Source organism: Equus quagga, unplaced genomic scaffold (assembly GCF_021613505.1).
Source record: "Equus quagga isolate Etosha38 unplaced genomic scaffold, UCLA_HA_Equagga_1.0 203_RagTag, whole genome shotgun sequence".
Classification (NCBI taxonomy): Eukaryota; Metazoa; Chordata; class Mammalia; order Perissodactyla; family Equidae; genus Equus; species Equus quagga.
The window spans coordinates 4,441,592-4,462,737 of record NW_025798627.1 but is presented as its reverse complement, the minus strand read 5'-3'; positions in this window follow the sequence as shown (position 1 = coordinate 4,462,737).

Sequence of the window (21,146 nt, the reverse complement as noted above, 5' to 3'; positions counted from 1 at the left end):
CATTCTGTTTTAAGTCATTGAGTTTTTTGGTGATAGCTATCTTGAATTCTCTATCATTTAGATTACATACTTCTGTGTCCTCAGGGCTGATTTCTGGGTACTTTTCATTTTCTCTCTGGTCTGGAGATTTACTACAATTTTTGATACTGCTAGCAGGTGTGGCTCTGGTTTTGGGCATCATGATATTATTTGGTCGCAGTTACTGCCTATTGCCACTGAGTGTGGGTCAAGAGCCCTGTATTCTGAGCTTTCTGCATTCCACTGAGATCCCAACACTGAGCCGGTGTTGGGCAGCTGGGGGGAGGGGCACTTTTTCTATGAGCTCTTGGGGTTTTCTTGCTGCTCTGCTCTCACTATCTGCTCTCCTGGGGTGTTGGTTTGATGAAGTCACCCTTGCATTAGCTTTTACCTCAGTAGGGGCTTTCCCCTAGTCTGCAAGGGCCCTCAGGGATATTTGATGTTCTGGTGAATGAATATCCCCTGCCCTGTTCCTTCTGTCTCAGAGGCTGCCTGTGGTCCCGGATCACACTCTTTGGGGGAGGAAGTGATGTTTTCTCTTACCCGGTTCCACCTCCTCTAAGGCAGGCTCTCCACCCTCTGTCATATGGCTGTGTGGGTCTCTCAGACGTCTTTTGTGTTGTGTTCAGATGTCCTCTGTTGGAGTATGAATGTCTTTTTTGTTGTATGGTGGAGGGGAGAGATTACTGGGAAAGCTCACTCCACCATGACCCTGACATCACTCAAATTTTGCTTTTAAAAGTCATTGATTCATAATATTAGTAGCTAACATAACTGGAGTGCTTTATAGTTTATATAGTTTTCATAAATGTCTACATCTGCATTATGACATTTGATCAATCAAGGTACAAGAAAAGTTTTAATAAGCCAGATAGTACCCATTCAAAATATCCTCATCCCAAGTCTCATAATAGTTATTCTGAGTGAAAGAAGCTAGACATACAGAAAAGAATATATGTTGTGTAGAGGCAGAAAACTTTCCCCTTCTTTCTTTCTAGGCTCTTTGACTGGTCTGACAATTAAGTTGACGTAAGACAGATTAGCAGGAGAAAAACAAATTTAATTTTTACAGATGGGAGCCCCTCAAAAAATATGAGACTCTAAGACAGTCAAGCAATTGAGGCTTATATACTATCCTGAGCTAAAGAGAAGAGTGTAGGGATCTGGGACTTCTTGGGGAGGAAGACAATTCACAGGAAGATGAGAAAAGCAAATGTTTGGTAAACAGATGTTTGCCCTGCCATTCAGATAAGTTCTCTTAAGTGTTCTAATATTGTATGTTACTTCAGTAGGTTTTTTCAAGTTGTAATTCTAAATTAGTTGCTCAATTTCAAAAATTGAAATTGAAATTTTAAGGCTTGTCCTCTAATGAAGTAAATTTTCTTAAATATAATAAATACAAAAAATCTCAAATATGTCAGATTCTTTCTTAAAATAAAAACATATACTATAGTTTTGATTCTAAACCTTTTTATTCTTAATTCTGTCTTCCCAGAGTTGAACGTTGCTGGCCCATCAAGAAAACCATTACAACTTCTTTAAACACTTTTTTTTGTTTTCTCAATAAAATGTTGAAGAAAAAAATGTTATCAAGGATGCAATGCCTTGTACTCTAGAAAACTATAGTCATTTAAATAGGACTAATTACCCCCTTTCAAGTGTTAATGTATTTTTTGCTGAAACATGCAAAGAATTTTTATTTATCACGTATGTTAATACTTATATTTATTGGTAGCACAGAGTCACAGATAGAAGTGCAGGCAAGGTATTAGCAGGGTTCATGGGTCTAGCACAACATCTGGTACAGTCAGTTGTTCAGTAAGGCTTCCTCATAGTTCTCAAATGCCAACTTTTTGTACAATAAACTATCAATTAGTCATTTTTAAAGTCAATGCCTTTGTTTATTATTATTACACTACCGTTTTGCTAACTAAGGATTTCATTCCATTTTTGTTTTGTTATCTTTAGATTTTGCTTTGTTATCTTTACAGAATAGTATTCTTATTAAAAATTCCTAAGACTGGGCAATTCTAGCATGCAAAGTGTGATAGGACATAGCCAAGAGGACAAGAAACTGCAGCCATCTTCTAGGGATAATCAATTCCATCGCTGCTGCTCCTTGCAGCTTGCGGGTCCTCTTCTTATGATCATTGGGCTCTTATGTGGTTGTGTCTCACCCTTGGTCATTCCAATAATATACAAACTCCATACTCCTAACAACAATGCTACACTCACTCCCTCTTCTACTTAAAAGAATGTTAGATCTATAAATTTATATCAATTGTAAAACTCCATAATGTAAGCAAGCATTATAAGCTTAAATAGCAATAATATATTTTAAATGTTAAATAAATATTATGTTTAAATATTTTTAAAATCCCTCATGAGATTAAATTGCTTACTAAAAATTTCAAGAATTCAGTAAATAGCAGTCTCTGGTAACTTGGTTGTATGTAGCTCCATGGGAAAAGAAAAAGAAGTTTGCCTAATTGGGTTTTATAAAAATCTCACTATCAGCAGCAAAATAGTAATAAAGGTGTGAAATATATGTCAAAGAGTTGTCTAACTTATTTTAAATTCTCTCCTTTTGTTTTTCTCAAAATGGAGTCATTAAATCCTATTCTTAATAGTGGAATCATTCAGAATTTCATAGATTATAATTTTGTATTGGTATAGAAATCATAAAATTGAAAAAAAAAGGTCTAGGAAGCAATTTTATGGACTATAGTCAAGTCAGAACTCCCAAGGGAAGGAAGGCAAATAAATGACATCGCTAAGGGAAAATTTCAAATCCTAGCCCTAGTTGCTTAACCTTAATTACATCTTCTTGGAAAAAAAAAAATTTCCCTCTGGAATCTGAGCATTTATACAAATGCCAGGGCTGGGCCGGTGGTGTAGTGGTTAAGTTTGTGCACTCTGCTTCAGCGGCCTGGGCTTTGCTGGTTCAGATCCCAGGCACAGACCTACACACTGCTCATCAAGCCATGCTGTGGCAGCGTCCTACAAACAAAATAGAGGAGACTGGCACAGATGTTCGCTCATGGCCAATCCTCCTCACCAAAAAAAAAAAAAAAGCCAATAATTTTGCAAATAATGAAGAATATGTAGTATTTCTATTTAATGGGTAGAGCTGATGCTATGACCTAACTGGAAATGCAGTGAATTTTTTTCTGTCTTTTTTCCAAAGGAAGAGGCTTTAGAGAAACTTAAGTGAAATATTGATACACAGAAACAACTGTCATTTAGTGTCTTTGCTTTTTTTTAGCTTTATTGAGGTAAAATTGACAAGTAAAATTATAATACACTTAAAGAGTACAACTTGATAATTTGATATGTATATAGAGAGTGTATATGTACATATTGTGAAAGGATTCCCACAATCAAGTTAATTAATGTATCCATCACATTTGCCTTTTTTTAATGAGAACACATAAGATCTGGTCTCAGCATATTTGAATTATACAATACAGTATTGTCAACCACAGTCACTATGGTTTACATTATCTCCTCAGACCTTACTCATCTTACAAGTGAAAGTTTGTACCCTTTTACCACCCTATCCCCATTTTCCCCACCCCCCAATCTCTGTTAGTGCCTTACTTTGATGATTTCTCACTCTTTCAATTCTAAATGTGCTGTTGAATTAAGTTTATATCTCACAATGACATGATTTATAGGACACAAAGTCCCTTTATTGATGTACAGTTAAAAAATCATCTCATAGAAGTTTCACTGTAACTGGTCAAAGTACTTAAAATGTTAAGCCCATAAATTAATGTCCTGGCTGCCCCCTGTATTAGTCTGCTTGGTCTGCTATAACAAAATACCATGAGCTCGGTAGATTGAACAAAAGACACTTATTTCTCACAGTGCTAGAGGCTAGGAGGTTCCAAGGTCAAGGTGCCAACCAATTTGGTTCCTGGTGAGGATTCTCTTACTAGCTTACAGCGGACTGCCTTCTAGTGTGTACTCACAGGGGAGAGAGAGAGAGTTATGTCTCTCTCTTCCTCTTATAAGGGCACTCATCCCATCATGAGGCTCCCACCCTCATGTCTTCATCTAACCCTAATTACCTCCAGTGGCCACATCTCCAAGTATAGTCACATTGCAGCTTAGAGCTTCAACAGGAGAATTTTGGCAGGACATGATTCAGGTCATAGCCTCCCAAAGTATTTGTATAACTTTCATCATTTCTTGGTTTTCTAATCCAAAAACTCTTTATTTCTTATTTTTATGTCTATATTAAAAACAACAAAATAGTATTTTTAAATTGCTTTACTGTTAAGCACAATTCTAGGGTTTTTTTAAGTAGACAATTTTTTAGAGAAGTTTTAGATTCACAGCAAAATTGAGCAGAAGGTACAGACGTTTCCCATGTACCTCCCGCCCCTCAGATGTATATCCTCTCCCATTCACATCTCCCACCAGAGTGGTGTACTTGTTACAACTGATGACACATCGTAATCACCCAAAGTCCAAAGTTTACACTATGGTTTACTCTTGGTGTTGTGTATTTTATGGGTTTGAACAAATGTATAATAACATGTATCCACCATCATAGTATCATCGAGTAGTTTCACTGCCCTAAAAGTCTTCTGTTCTCTGTCTACTCATCTCTCCCTCCCCCTGGCTCAGTGAGTGCCAGATAACTCCTGGAAACCACTAATCTTTTTACTGTCTCCATAGTTTTGCCTTTTCTAGAATGTCATATAGTTGGAATCATACAATATGTAGAGTTTTCACATTGGCTTCTTTCACTTAGTAATATGCCTTTAAAGTTCCTCCATATCTTTTCATGGCTTGATAGTGCATTTCTTTCTAGTACTGAATACTAATTTATTGTCTGGATGTACCAGTTTATCTATCCATTCACCTACTGAAGAATATCTCATTTGCTTCCAAATTTGGGCAATGATGAATAAAGGTGCCATGAACATCCATGTGCAGGTGTCTGTGTACACATAAGTTTTCAACTCTTTTAAGTAAATACCAAGGAGCGTGGATGCTGGATTGTGCAGTAAAAGTACCTTTAGTTTTCTAAGAAACCACCAAGTTGTCTTCCAAAGCAGCTGTACCATTTTGCATTTCCACCAGCAATGAATGAGCGTTCCTGTTGCTCCAAATCATCAGCAACATTTGGTGTTTCGATGTTTTGGATTTTGGCCATTCTAATAGGTGTGATGCCTCATTATTGTTTTAATTTGCATTTCCCTTATGACATACAATGTGGAGTATCTTTCACATAATTATTTGCCCTCTGTGTATGTGCTTTGGTGAGGTGTCTGTTAATGTCTTTGGCCTATTGTTTAATTAGGTTGTTATCTTAATGTCCAGTTTGAAGAGTTCTTTGTATATTTTGGATAACAGTCCTTTATCAGATGTGTCTTTTGCAAATATTTTCTCCCAGTCTGTATCTTGTCTTCCCATTCTCTTGACAGTGTCTTTCGCAGAGCAGAAATTTTTAATTTTAATGAAGTAAAGCTTATCAATTCTTTCTTTCCTCGATCATGCCTTCTGTGTTTTAGGTAAAAAGAATCACCAAACCCAGGGTTATCTAGATTTTTTTTCCTTACCTTCTGTGAGTTTTATAGTCTTGTGTTTTGCATTTAGGTCTATGATCCATTTGGAGTTAATTTTTATGAAAATTGTAAAGTCTGCATCTAGATTCATCTTTTTGCATGTGGATGTCCTTCTTCAGCTTCAAAATTCATTTTCCTGAGAATAGTGGGTGGTAATAACAGTAGCCAACATTTGTTGATGCTTGCTGATGCTCTAGGTGCAGGCAATGTTCTAAGAGCTTTCGTGTACTAAACTCATTTAACTGTCATGACAACCCTATTAGATAGGTAATATTATTTACATTTTACAGAAGAGAAAGCTTATTTTCAGGACAAGAAATAGCTTGCTCAAGGACACAGAAGCAGTCAACTGAGGGAACCAGGTTTGGAAGCCAGGCAGCCTGGTTCTAAAGCACACCCTCTCACCCATTTATCTACAATAGACCTAGGCCTTTACAACAGTAGATAATAAAAACCTTGTTTTAAGATTATTGATCTAAATAATACTTGGAAAAGGTAAAGGCAGTACGCTTCTTGCCTAGAAGAAAAGACAAGATCTTTAACAGAGAAAATATTTCACAACGATGTGTATTATATTTGCTGAAATATTTGGATTTTTACTTCCTTGAATCAATGTGTATTATATATGCCTCAAAGCAAATGTGAAGAAATATATCTCTGTAGACTGATAGGCAATAAGTGGATGAACACATGATGGAAGTATTTGCCCTCACAGTTTGTGGATTAATATTTTAAATTGCATGTTATGATTAATTATGATTCATCAAAAATAATGGAAAGAGTTTGCTCATATTGTGCAATTGATTAACTATCACAGACTTGGAAAATCTATGATAAATCATTCTCATTTATGAGCATCAGACACTGGTGACATTCAAGAATATAATCTGCGCAGCCGTCCATCGTTTCTTAGTCTTGAATGGAGACCTTAATCTCTTCACACAGACAAGCTGAAGGCACAAACTCAGCTCGGCTGCTTTGGCTTGGTCACTTTACATTTACTGTGTCTAACTCAGATGTCTTTATATAACCAAAAAAAAATCTACTCACGTAAATTTAGTCTTCCAGGTAAAATAGTGTGATAACAAGCATATGAGTTACACAGGCCACACCAGATATTATAGGCCTGTGCTTACACAGTTTGTGCCCAGAGAACATGATAAAGCACAGTTATAAATATACAAAAAGTTATAAATCTTCGTTTAACTCTCTGGAACAGAAGTTTTCACTGTTCTGGCAAACTGCCCAACCTACCACTAAGATCTCTCACATTTTCCTTTATAACATTTCTTATATTTATAACTAATAATTATAGCTAATAATTTCTACCACTTTTGTGGCATTTGAATCACTGCCACCTGATCCTCATGATCTGCCCTAAAAGCAGCCCTCAACTTTATCACCCAATTTCTTCTTCAGCCGAAAGCATGTTTACTGTAATGTCCTACCATCACACAACACTTTATTTATGGATGTAAGACAACTTTTTCATTCTCATATTTCATCATATCATAATGCTGCTGTTTGGATTGCGCTAATGAAACAATCCAAAAGTGCCTAATGTCACTGGTTCCAGACTGGAGAGTTTTCTGGGCTGTTCTTGGCAGTGGTGGTGACACCAGATGCTAAAAGGCTGGTATTCAGAAGCCGAACATTAGATGTTATAAGGAAAGTGTGCATGTGTCAGACTCAGAGTATGGTAACCCTGCCATGTGCCACTCCAACCAAAAGAGGAAAAAAAATAAACAAAGCTCAATAATCATCTTGGAGTCAATCACAGTCTGAATGTATACATTTTAAATAAAATTAAATGTGGATTTACAGATAGAAAAGACAGTTCTCAAGACATTTTTTTTAAGTAGTGCACATATAAAGCAGAAATTTATATAGCTAAATTTTAGATAGGTTGAACCATATGAAATTTCCATTTTAGTAGGTCAAAAACGGTCAAATATTGGCAACTTCATATGATTCTGCTTAATACTCAGTTCGTAAAATATAATAACCTTAATTTTTATTGAGAATAATGGGAAAGATCATTATGCAAACAGCTGACAAAAATAGCAAGACACAGCATTTAAAGTCACATCATCGATCTCATTTGTCTGGATAAAGTATCATGCATTACCTTAATTTTCAGCTATTGCTTACATCTCACACTCTCTGGAAGACTGTCACAGAGCAGATTAAAAAGTGGCAATATAAATCACAACTTCTGCTATCTAATACTGTGGTTTCCAAACACTAGTCTGACAAATGATGAGAGTATTATGAACTCTTCAGTTCAATAATCCAATATTCTACCAGTAGTTAGTGAAAGTAGTGTGAAATAAAACACATTCTGAAATAAATGCCAAGGTTAAAAATACTGCTTCAAAGTCTATAAACTTATTACATGCTATTATAAAGTGCCAACAGTTTTCTGTTCCCAGTACTTCTGTTTTACTTGAAATCGATTGGAATTACCACACTAAATCTATGTCTTTGAGAGCTCAGCATGGGAATAAGTCAGATTAAACACAATATGGTCAGCAAAGTACACTGTATAATTATTTTTTCTTATCTTCCTAAGCTCTTTACTCAAATCCACATGTATTTAAGGAACACACTATTTTCAAATCACTGTGTGTGTGCTGTAAAGAAAACAAAAATCAAAAACCTTTTTTCCCTCAGGTTGCATTCTAATTTTAGAGACAAAATATGAACACGTGTGTGTGGGGGGGGGGGTTTACAGTTAGGTCGTATGCTTTGTTCTATTTTGTATTACTGATTTAATTTTTAAGAATAGTCTATTTTTGAGAGCGATTTTAGGTTCACAGTAAAATTGAGCAGTCTGTCCCCACACATGCACAGCCTTTCCGATGATCAACATGCCACACCAGAGTGGGACATTTGTTACAGTTGATGAACACTGACACATCATTATGACCCCAAGTCCGTACTTTACATTACTGTTCACTCTTGGTGTTGTGCATTTGATGGGTTTGGACAAATGGATGATGACACGTATGCACCATTGTAGCGTCATAAAGAGTATCTTCACTGCCCGGAAAAATCCCCTGTGCTCCAGCTATTCATTCCTCCCTCCCTCCAACCCCTGTGTTTTATTTTTTTTTAATTTTTTTATTGTGGTCTAAATAGTTTATAACATTGTGAAATTTCACTTGTGCAGTAATATTTGTCAAACACCATATAAAAGTGCTCCTGCATGCCTTGTGCCCACCCTCCCCTCTCCTTTCCCCTGGTAACCACTAAATTGCTCTATTTGTCTGTAAGTTTGTTTATCTTCCACATATGAGTGAAATCATATGGTATCTGTCTTTCTCTGTCTGGCTTATTTTGCTTAACATGATGCCTTCAGGGTCCATCCACGTGGTTGTGAATGGGACGATTATGTATTTTTTTATGGCTCAGGGGTACTCCATTATTTATCCAATCATTACCCATGGGGCACTTGGGTTGCTTCTACATCTTCATTATAGTGAACAATGCTGCAATGAACATACGGGTGCATAAATCTCTTTGTATTGTTAATTTCAAGTTATTTGGATAAATATCCAGTAGTGGGATAGTTGGGTCATACGGTATTTCTATTTTTAGTTTTCTGAGAAATCTCCATACTGTTTTCCACAGTGGCTGCACCAGTTTGCATCCCCACCAACAGTGGATGAGGGTTCCCACTTCTCCACAACCTCTCCAATATTTGTTATTTTTTATTTGCCTTGGTGATTATAGACATTCTAACAGGCTTAAGGTGATACCTAAGTGTAGTTTTGATTTGCATCTCCCTGGTGCTTAGTGATGTTGAGCATCTTTTCATGTACCTATTGGTCATCTGTATATCTTCTTTGGAAAAATGTCTGTTCACATCGTCTGCCCACTTTTTGATTGGGTTGTTTATTTTTTTTGTAGTTCAGTTGTGTGAGCTCTTTATGTACTATGGAGATTAACCCCTTATCAGATATATGACTTGCAAATATTTTCTCCTAGTTAGTGGGTTGTTATTTCCTTTTGATCTTGGTTTCCTTTGCCTTCCAGAAGCTCTTTAGTCTGTTGAAGTCCCACTGGTTTATTTTTTCTTTTGTTTCCCTTGTCTGAGTGGACATCTTATTTGTAAAGATCCTTGTAAGGCTGCTGTCAAGGAGTGTACTGCCTATATTTTCTTTCAGAAGTTTTGTGGTTTCCAGTCTTACCTTCAAGTCTTTGACCCATTTTGAGTCTATTTTTGTGTGTGGAGAAAGATAATGATCTACTTTCATTCATTTGCATGTGGCTGTCCAGTTTTCCAAGCACTATTTATTGAAGAGGCTTTCCTTTCTCCATTGTATGCTCTTGGCTCCTTTGTTAAAGATTAGCTGTCTGTATATGTACGGTTTTATTTTTGGGCTTTCAGCTCTGTTCCATTGATCTGTGTGTCTGATTTTGTACCAGTACCATGCTGTTTTGATTACTATAGCTTCATAATACGTTTTGCAGTCAGGGATTGCAATGCCACCAGCTTTGTTCTTGTTTCTAAGGATTACTTTGGCTACTGGGGTCTTTTGTTGCCCCATATGAATTTCAAGATTCTTTGTTCTATTTCTGTGAAGAATGTCACTGGAATTCTGATTGGGATTTCATTGAATCTGTAGATTGCTTTAGGTAGTATGGCCGTTTTAACTACCTTTTTTCTTCCAATCCATTTACATGGAATATCTTTCCATTTCTTTATGTCGTTATCAATTTCTTTCAGTAATGTCTTATAGTTTTCCTTGTATAGGTCTTTCACCTCCTTGGTTAAATTTATTCCTAGAGATTTTATTCTTTTTGTTGTGATTGTAAATGGGGTTATATTCTTGAGTTCTTGTTCTGTTAGTTCATTATTAGAATACAGTAATGCCACTGATTTTTGTACGTTGACTTTGTATCCCGAAACTTTGCTGTAGTTATCAATTATTTCGAATAGTTTTCTGATGCATGATTTAGGATTTTCTATATATAGCATCATGTCACCTGCAAAGAGAGAGAGTTTCACTTCTTCAGTGCCTATTTGGATTCCTTTTACTTCTTTTTCATGCCTAATTGATCTGGCCAAAACCTCCAGTAGTATGTTGAATAAGAGTGGTGAGAGTGGGCACCCTTGTCTTGTTCTTGCTCTCAGCTGGATGGCTTTCAGTTTTTCTCTGTTGAGTATGATGTTGGCAGTGGGTTTGTCATATATGGCCTTTATTATGTTGAGGTATTTTCCTTCTATATGCATTTTATTGAGAGTTTTTATCACGAATGGATGTTGGATCTCGTCAAAAACTTTCTCTGCATCTATGGAGATAATCATGTGGGTTTTGCTCCTCCTTTTGTTAATATGGTATGTATCACATTGACTTATTTGCAGATGTTGAACCATCCCTGTGTCCCTGGTATGAATCCCACTTAATCATGGTATATGATCTTTTTAATGTCTTGCTGTATTTGGTTTGCCAATATTTTGTTGACGAGTTTTGCATCTATGTGCATCACCAATATTGGCCTCTAATTTTCCTTCTTTGTGTTGTCCTTGTCACATTTTTGGATCAGGGTGATGTTGGCCTCATAGAATGTGTTAGGAATGTCTTTGTCTTCCTCAATTTTTTGGAATAGTTTGAGTAGAATAAGTAATAAATTGTCTTTGAATATTTGGAAGAATTCTCCCAAGAAGCCATCTGGTCCTGGACTTTTATTTTGGGGGAGGTTTTTGATTACTGTTTCAATCTCTTTACTTGTGATTGGTTTATTCAGATTCTCTATTTCTTCTTGATTCAGTTTTGGGAGGTTGTAAGAGTCTAAGAATTTATCTATTTCTTCTAGATTGTCCAGTTTGTTGGCATATAGCTTTTCATAATATTCTCTTATAATCTTTTGTATTTCTGTGGTATCCATTGTAATTTCTTCTCTTTCATTTCTAATTTTATTTATTTGAGCCTTCTCTCTTTTTTTCTTAGTGAGTCTGGCTAAGGGTTTGTCAATTTTGTTTATTCTCTCAAAGAATCAGCTCCTTCTTTCATTAATCTTTTTCACAGTCTTTTTTGTTTCAGTTTCATTTATTTCTGCTCTAATTTTTATTATTTCTCTCCTTCTGCTGAGTTTGGGTTTTTTTTGTTCTTCTTCTTCTACTTCTGTTAGGAGTGGTTTAAGATTGTTTATTTGAGCTTTTTTTGTTTGTTAATGTGGGCCTGTACTGCTATAAATTTCCCTCTTAGGACTGCTTTTGCTGCATCCCATAAGAGTTGGCATTGTATGTTTTCATTCTTGCTTATCTCCAAATATTTTTTCATTTCTCCCTTTATTTCTTCAACAGCCCATTGGTTGTTCACTAGCTTGTTGTTTAGTCTCCACATTTCTGTTCCTTTTTCAGCTTTTTTCTTGTAGTTGATTTCTAGTTTCACAGCAGTATGGTTGGAAAAGATAGTAGATATGATTTCAATCTTCTTAAATTTATTGAGGTTTGCCTTGTTTCCCAATATATGACCTATCTTTGAGAGTGTTCTATGTGCGCTTGAGAAGAATGTGCATTCTATTGTTTTGGGATGGAGTGCTCTATCTATATCTATTAAGTTCATCTGGTCTAGTTTTTCATTTAAGTCCACTATCTCCTTGTTGACTTTTTGTCTGAATTACCTATCCATTGATGTAAGTGGGATGTTGAGGTCCCCAACTATTATTGTGTTATTATTAATGTCTTCTTTTAGGTTTGTTAATAGTTGCTTTAGGTACTTTGGTGCTCCTGTGTTGGGTACATACATGTTTATAAGTGTTATGTCTTCTTGGTGGAGAGTCTCTTTTATCTTTATATACTGCCACTTTATGTCTCTCTTTACCAGTCTTATCCTGAAGTCTACTTTGTCTTATATAAGCATGGCAACACCCGCTTTCTTTTGTTTGCCATTAGCTTGGAGTATTCCAAGCCCTTCATTCTGAGCCTTTGTTTGTCCCTACAGTTGAGATGTGTTTCCTGGAGGCAGCATATTGTTGGGTCTTGTTTTTTTAATCCATCCTGCCATTCTGTGTCTTTGGACTGGAGAATTCAATCCATTTACATTTAGAATGATTATTGATATATGAGGGCTTAATACTGCCATCTTATTGGACATTTGCTGATTCTTCTGGATTTCCTTTGTTTCTCATCCCATGTATTTCAGACCACCAGTTTGATTGGGTAGTTTTCTCTGTTGATTTTATTCGTTTTCTCCTTGTTTATTATGAATGTCTCTGTCCTAATTATTTGTATAGTGATTACCCTTAGGTTCTTATAAAAAGTCTCATAGCTGAGATAGTCTATTTTCTGATAGCCTCTTATTTCCTAGACTACACTGATTCCATCCCTTGCCTCTTCCCCTTCTAAGTTATTTTTGTCATATCTTTTCCATCTTGTGTTGTGAGTTTGTGGTTAAAAAGATGAGATCATTTTTGTTTTGGTGTTTTCCTTTTCTTTACCCTTGATGTAAAGTTAAGTGTTTACTAACCTGATCTGATAGAGAGCTGCCATTTTCTGATTATTGCCTACCTGTTCTCCTCCTTGCTCAGGGCTTTGTGGCCCCTTTCCTTTTTTTTTTTTTCAGATATGAGGGCCTTCTTGAGGATTTCTTGTTGCGGGGGTGGGTAGTGACAATGAACTTGGTTAGCTTCTGTTTATCTGGGAAAGTTTTTATTTCGCCATCATATCTGAAGGAGATTTTTGCTGGATACAGCATTCTTGGCTGAAAGTTTTTGTCTTTCAGGATTTTGAATGTATCTTTCCAGTCTCTCCTAGCCTGTAAGGTTTCTTCTGAGAAATCCACTGAAAGCTTGATAGAGATTCCTTTGTAAGTTATTTTCTTCTGCCTTGCTGCTCTTAGTGTATTTTCTTTGTCCTAGATGTTTGCCAGCTTCATTACTATATGCCTTGGAGTGGGTCTTTTTACACTGACAAAGTTAGGAGAGTTGGAGATTTTTTTTCATACATTGTGGTTTTCATCTCTAACACTTCTGATTGGTTCTTCTTTATGGTTTCAATCTCCTTTGTGTAGAAGCTTCTGAATTTGTTAATTTGTCTTCCTGTGTTTTCTTGTAACTGGATCAGTTTTTTTATGATAGCTATTTTGAATTCTTTGCCATTTAGGTTATGGATGTCTGTTCCTTCAGGGTTGGTTTCTGGGTACTTGTCACTTCCCTTCTGGCCCGGAGCTTTAATACACCTACTCATACTGCTTGATGGGGTAGATTTTTGCTTCTTAATGGTGTTCTTATTAGGTCACAGCTGCCACGTACCACCACAGGATGGGGTCAGGTTCTGTGTATTCTGGGCCCGGCACAGGAAAGGGCTCCCCAGCTCCAGCCACTAACTGCTTTTCTCTCTGAGTGACTGATCAATGGCAGATTTGGAGCACTCTCTTTCTCTGCCGCCACTGCCAAGCTCTCTGCACTGTGCTCCAGACAATTCTGGGGCTGGAGTGCCAAGCAGGGGCCAGGGCACCTCTCTTGGTTTGCACTTTCCCCTCCGCAGCTGCCACACTCTCTACACCATGCTCTGAATGATTCTGGGGCTGGAGCACCAAGAACGGACCAGGGTGCCTCTCCCAGCTGCACACCCTCTCTCTCCTCCACAGCTACCACACTCTCCACACCTTGCTCCAGATGACTCTGGGGCTGTGCACTTTTCCTGCCACTGCTGCCAAACTCTCTTCACCTTGCTCCAGGCGAACCTGGGACTAGAGTGCCTGAGCCCTAACTCCCCCGCCACTACCCCATTCACCACACTGTGCTCCTGACGATTCTGGGGATGGAGTACAGAAGGGGACAGGGTGCCCTTTTCTCCTGTGCAACTCCCACTGCTGCAGCCTGTCTCTCTCCATGGAGCTCCTGCGGATCAGCTTTCACTTCCTCCAGAGGATCCAGCCCCACCACCACCTTCAGGTGTATGGCTGTGTGGGTCTCCCAAACGTCTTTTGTGATGTGTATATGTCCTCTGTTGGTGTATGAAAGTCCTTTTGCTTGTATCTTAGAGGGGAGAATCCAAGGGAAGACCTCACTTCGCTATGATGCTGACACCACTCACACATGTGTTTTTTAAATAAATTTACTTTAAGTGACATGTTAAGAGAGAAAAATAAAAGAGTTGCCACAAGGCAGTACATGATGGTCAGATGTATATAGCACAAATGGTAATTAATGTTAGAATTCAGAAGAGGGAAAGATTTCAGATTCCGTCCAGAGAAGATTTGCAGGTGAAGCAGGATTCGTGCTCCCTTTAAAGGATCACTGGTGTTTAGAAGAGGAAAAGGGGAGAGAGACTGCTTTCATTCTTGATGCCAGGAGATTGGTCTGGGTAGATTTTTGGAAAGAGAGTACTTAGGAATAATCTCACACCACCACTGTTTTTAAGTTTACCAGTGTTTCCTGTCACATTTTAGTTACTTAGAAACTTTATTACTCATTATTACCATCACCTTATTTACCACCATATCAACTTACATATCAAAAATTCTTTAATAGCTTCTCAAAATTCCAATTGATATCATTTATTTCAGGTTCCCCAGAAAAAATACACTCGAGTAAATTTATAGCAGTGGCTTGGGATGGCTAGAAAAATAAGTCCCACATATTTGGGGACAAGAGAGCTCTGTTTCATTCATTTCAATATTTCAAAATGGAGTCATTGAGAAGCCTCTCTAAATTTAGAATACCTTCCACTTCCAGTTCTATCACAGATTAATATGTGAAAATCTTCTAAATTTTACTTCTGAATCCATAAAGAAACATGAGAAAAAAATTTTGAATGAAAAGAAATTAAGACACTGTCTTTCCAGTTTCTGTATTTTCACTTGCTGCCTCCAACCATAGCTAGTGACCTCACACTCAAGAACCAATTCTGACAAAGTGTACGACAAATTTAAGATGACTACTTTCTTGGAATTTGGAGTGACACTTAGTGCTTTATTGCTTTCCACTAAGAATGATTCTAGGTCAATTTACCTGAAATTCAATTTTCCAAAGGAACAATATGTCAAATGATCACTTTTCCTCCTTGGTTAAAATTACCAATATACTAGAAACCTGCTTTTATTTCATTAGCCAAAGATTTATGACATTCATATTGGATGCAGTCTTTACATAGATTTTAATTTATGAGGAGATCATAACATTTTAAGGATTGTTTAATTAATCTTTCCCCTGGTTTTCTGCTTATACTGCTGTTCCTGCAGTTTGAAAGCTGGATAGAAAGAGGAAGCACTTTGCTGGGGAAGGAAAGAAAAGCCTGAGAGCACAAAGAACAGCCTGGACTACCGATCTCTGAAAAAAAGGCTGTGAAGTAGAGATTTCAGAGATAGGAGAGACGAGGATGGGATAATGGAACAAGACAGAGGGACCAAAAAAAAAAAATTGAGAGAGGGAGCAGAAAGAAGAGAGATCAACAGGGGAAATGGGGGAATTTTGAGGGACCAGGAGAGAACAGCAATAGAGAGGAGAAGGGGAATAAAGAAACTTAGGAGCAAAGAGAGGTGAGCCTGAAAGACAGATAGAAGTTGATAGGCTGAGAGAAAAGACTACAAGACTGAGTAGAGGGAATGAGTGATGGGGAGGGCATAGACCAAAGGGCCAAGAGAAGAGAGACTAAGGGGACAGTGAAAAACTTGTGTCCAAGTTGCACAAAGCAAGCCAGGTCCTAATAATCCACCATATAAGGTGCTGTAAGCATTATGAATATTTAGGAGAAAATAGCTTTTGGTAAAGTTAACTTTGGTAAATTTCTCATTTGTCATTCAGCAAAACATAGTAATTGATCATTAGGCAAAACGGCTGGCTTTCATGAAAACATCTCTGGGAATTTATTTCCGAAATAAACACATTTCATTGCAAATTTGCATATCATTGTTTGAATGGCATGTGCTTTGAATACCCATACAAGCTTCCATTCATCCTCTGCCCTACTGTCACGAGGCTGTGTCCTCTCCTCTCAGTGTTCTTCCCACCACGTTCCATTTATTTCTTAAGGAATAGCACTGGATATGAAAAAGACCATTGCAGTTCCTAGCTGGATGCTGCAGGATTCCTACAGTCCTTACCAGGGTATCTTCTTTACAGTGCTAGCAGATTTCTACTGAAAATAAAAGTGTTAACATCTAAGAGTTTTCAAAGCACAAGTAAGTTAGGTGATCAGGACCATAACCGTTGCTGTTTATTTTTAATTTTTATGAGGAAATTGGTGCCCAAAGAAGATAAGTGAGTTGTTCAAGGTCATTAGGTAAGGCTTGCAAAATCTGAAACCTTAAGCAAAGTCTTCTTGCAGAAAAGCCAATGCTTACTTTTTTTAATAATATCCCAACCCACTCTCCCCAAATACTATTAGAGATCCACAGTTCCCATAATGGCTATCATTATGGGAACGGCTATCGTTTTCTGGGGCCAGCCTGGTGGCGTAGTGGTTAAGTGCACACACTCCACTCGGTGGCCCAGTGTTCATGTGTTCAGACCCCCAGAGCAGACCTAGCACCACTTGTCAAGCCACACTGTGGTGGCATCCCACATAAAATGCAGGAAGATTGGTACAGTTGTTAGCTCAGCAATAATCTTTCTTCAGCAAAAGGAGGAAGATTTGCAACAGATGTTAGTTCAGGGCCAATCTTCCTCACACACACACAAAAAGCAACATTTTCAAGTGAGAAAATACAACAGCTAGAATATATGTGATGATTTGAACGAATAAGATTGATTCAAAAGGTACTCCTCCCACATTCTCTTCCTAACAAAGATGTCTTTTAGCTTCTCCTAATATTTATTGTTATAAATCTAGTAACTAGGTTCTCAGTTCAACAATGCTCAAGTACATATGACTAAAATTAGAAAAAAATTGAAATAGATAATTTATTGGGTTATATTTTCCTTTAAAAGCAAAGCTTTTTTTATGGTGTGAATTAGATACACACCATGTTATAAGAAATGGATAAGCTAAAAATTACTATTAGAATAATGGCTTAAAGAAATATATTAATGTGAATGTGCATAGGTACCCTATCAACAAATTCTGATATCCTTTTGGCTTACTTAGAACAAAGTCTTATATTTAAAGAATTCCGAAATCAGCCCTGGTTCTGAAAAAAACTGTAATGTCTGACATTTGACTCTTCTTATTAGCTAACAAGTTAGTCTGTCACAGTTTCGTGAATGCGGGTAAAACAAATGAGACTCCTTGGGGAGAGGCGGACAGTTTTTACTTACACCAATAGCTGTAGCCACAGTATCAGCATTTTTGTGCTGGTTCCCCAAGCCCCAATTACTACAGAGTGACATGCAGAGGGCCAGGTGACACAAGCACACACTATGGGTTGTCTTACAGGAAAGGAACCCCACGATGACAGAACCAGGATCGGTCATGATGGGCAGTAATCATGCTTGCTCTTTGCTCCAGAAAGAGACATTTTGATTGTACCATGTAGTAAGCATGGCTGCACTTTGCTCTGGAGAGACACCATCTCTGTCTTCCAAGGTACTGTACAAACATCCTTGAAAGGACAGTCCAGAACAAAGAGCAGTCAGAGTCTCCCTAGTAAGATGGATGAAAGCACTAGAAACCCATGAGAATTCTCTCCAACAGGTCAGTCAGCACCTGCTTCAAGCTGTCTGTTAGGTTGTTCTGAAAATTGGGATTGTTGTTTAATTAACAACCTAACTTCCTCGTATATCCCTTAATTGCAAGTAATTTTACTTGGAATGTAGTTTCTTTCTGTTATTCTCTCCATGTGATTCCACTGGAAAGAAAGGCAAACTGCCATAATAAACTTCAGTTTAATCCATTTGCTGTAACTATGTCTGATCACAACCAGAAACACTGATTCTCTCCCAAAGGTTCAAACCTAACTCAGGCTCCAGGGCGGACTCGGCCCATTTCAGACCTCAAGTGATTCTGCATCGATTGAACCTTGCTGCAAGCCTGCTTGCTCCTGGGGCCCTGCCTTGATAACTGCACCAGTGCATCTGTTCTCTCAGACTGGCATCTTGTTTTGTCCCTCCGGATCCCCTAAGAGCCTAAGTCCCGGACCTAGCCCCAACCCGGCATCTGGGCCATGCCCCAGCTGTGACACCTTTGTCACTGACTAGTTGCCACCATTTTCATCACATTTGTCCTGCTGCCCCTGCTTGGTCCTGTGCCCCACTCTTCTACTTGGGGATTAACTAAATTCCTTTGCATGGTTTTCTTGATGCTAATCATCTATCTTAAGAACCACTTTTCTGTTATCACCTACCCCCGTTCGTTTATTCAACAAATAGTTCCTGAAGGACTACAAAGTTTGTGGATCTGGGCCAGCCTATGAGTTTGCAATGGAACCCTCAAATACTCTATCTGACTGGTCCTGATTACCTGACTGGTACTGTCTGTTGGCTTCTCCTGAACAGTGTATATGTTTCAGGTCTGGCTCCAGGCTCCAAAAGCCCATTCTGAGAACCATCACGCTTTCGGTGTACAAGATCCTTCCTTAAATTCCCCATATCTGTTATAAGTTTCTGTTTGAAAGGCTTTGTTTTGAAAATTTTAATAGCACTAGATGTTGTAACTGTCAGTCAGCATGTTGCTTTTCTCATAAAATACTAAATTGGAGAGATATTGTGGTATCCACCTGCCATGGTCTGTTCAGTTCACAGTTATTTTAAGGTGTTGTCATCTACACAATCTAGTATTTTCACCTATACAACCCAATATTTTCTTCCCAATGTTAAGGTCTTTGAATATTTTGAAGTTTGTTAAAGTTACATTAAACCATCATTGAGGCTTCATTCATTCTTGGGAGGTTTCCACAAATGAAACTTTACATATCTCCAGCCTCGTGGTCTCCTCTTGTCTACAAAACAGTACTGTACAGTTGTCTAATTTAAGAGCTCTTTTTAAAAGATCGATGAAATAGCTTCCCTTCTCAGGTTGTATATGTATATATTTAAGTATGTTGTATCTTTGTGTGTATCTGTGTGTGTGTGTGTGCACGTGCGCACTCCCTCTGATGTGGGTCATTATGGTTCACTGCTAAAGAAGGCCTTGCCAATTTCTAATCAGCTTTAAAGGAAAAATAAATGGTTTACTTTGAAGCAGTCACAATTTGTAGAAATTTTGAGCCCCAAATAGAACAAAATGCTAGAGGATTGTAAACACACTAATTTATAATAAATAGCATAATATACACTAACGTGATCAATATATAGCTAACATGCTGTGGATAACATATACTCTCATATAATAGGGTATCTGACCTAGGTTAATGATATAGGGGGCTAAAATCCTCAGCTCATGAACCACAAATCAAAATAATTCAGTTTACTAAGCAGAGAAATTGGCAAAGGTCGCAATAACCTCATGGTGTCAATTCAATTCTGCCAGAAAAGCACAAAGCCAAATAATCAGGAGACGTGATCTTAATGTCAATTAGTCCTTTCTTCTGTCAAATGGAATCATTTCTCAATCTTAAATTCTAACCAGGTTAAAAGGCATTGTCCAAAGTTCATTTCTAATAAGCTGCAAATCCTTATGACAAATGGTCATGTAAAAGAAACAGAGTTTTACCTGAATTATGCAGTTCCACATCCACAGGAAACCCTTTTCTGATTAAACTTCTTTTACCCTTGGACTCTTCCAACAGAAACAACAATTTATGTATAAAAACTACTACTCCTTATCCTTTCAATTATTGTTTTCCTCTTTCATGAATTTTAGTTACTTACCTCAAATCCTTTGAGAAAAATGAAGTATAAATAGATGAGTAGATGAACAGATGCTGAAAATAGATAGGCAAGATAGATAAGTAGATACATACATACACACATGCATATATACACACATAAACACACTCATATATACATACATACATAGACAAGTGACCCAGCACTATTTATTGAAAAATCTGTCTTTCCTCACTTATCTCCCAAGCTACTTCTGTCATATATCAAGACTGCATACATGTGGATTTTTTTCTGGGCTCTTTGTGGTGCTCCACTGACCTGTTTATTTACCTCTGTTTTAATTGCTGCAATGTATAATAAATATTGACATCTGATGGAGCATGTGTTTTCGCCATTTACTTCTTTATATGTGTCTTCTCCATTCTTGGCCCTTTGTAGTTACAAATATATTTTAGAATCATCTTCCAAGTTCTACTGAAAACAAAACAAAACCCTATTGAGATTTTCATTGGAATTACATTCAAGCTCTAAATTATTATTGTTTTTCTGACCCATGTTTGTGGTGTGTCTACACAGGCCTTTCTAATTTCTCTCAGTGATGTTTTATAGTTTCTACATGGCTGGTGCTGCATATCTTTTGATAAATTTGTTCTTAGATATATGATAGTTTTCATACTATTTGAATGGTATCTTTTTTTTCCTTCTTCTTCCCCTCAAAGCTCCCCAGTACATAGTTGTAGATTCTAGTTGTGAGTGCCTCTGGTTGTGCTACGTGGGACACTTCCTCATCGTGGCCTGATGAGCAGTGCCATGTCCATGCCCAGGGTCCGAACCAGCAAAACCCTGGGCCGCCGAAGCAGAGCACGCGAACTTAACCACTCGGCCAAGGGG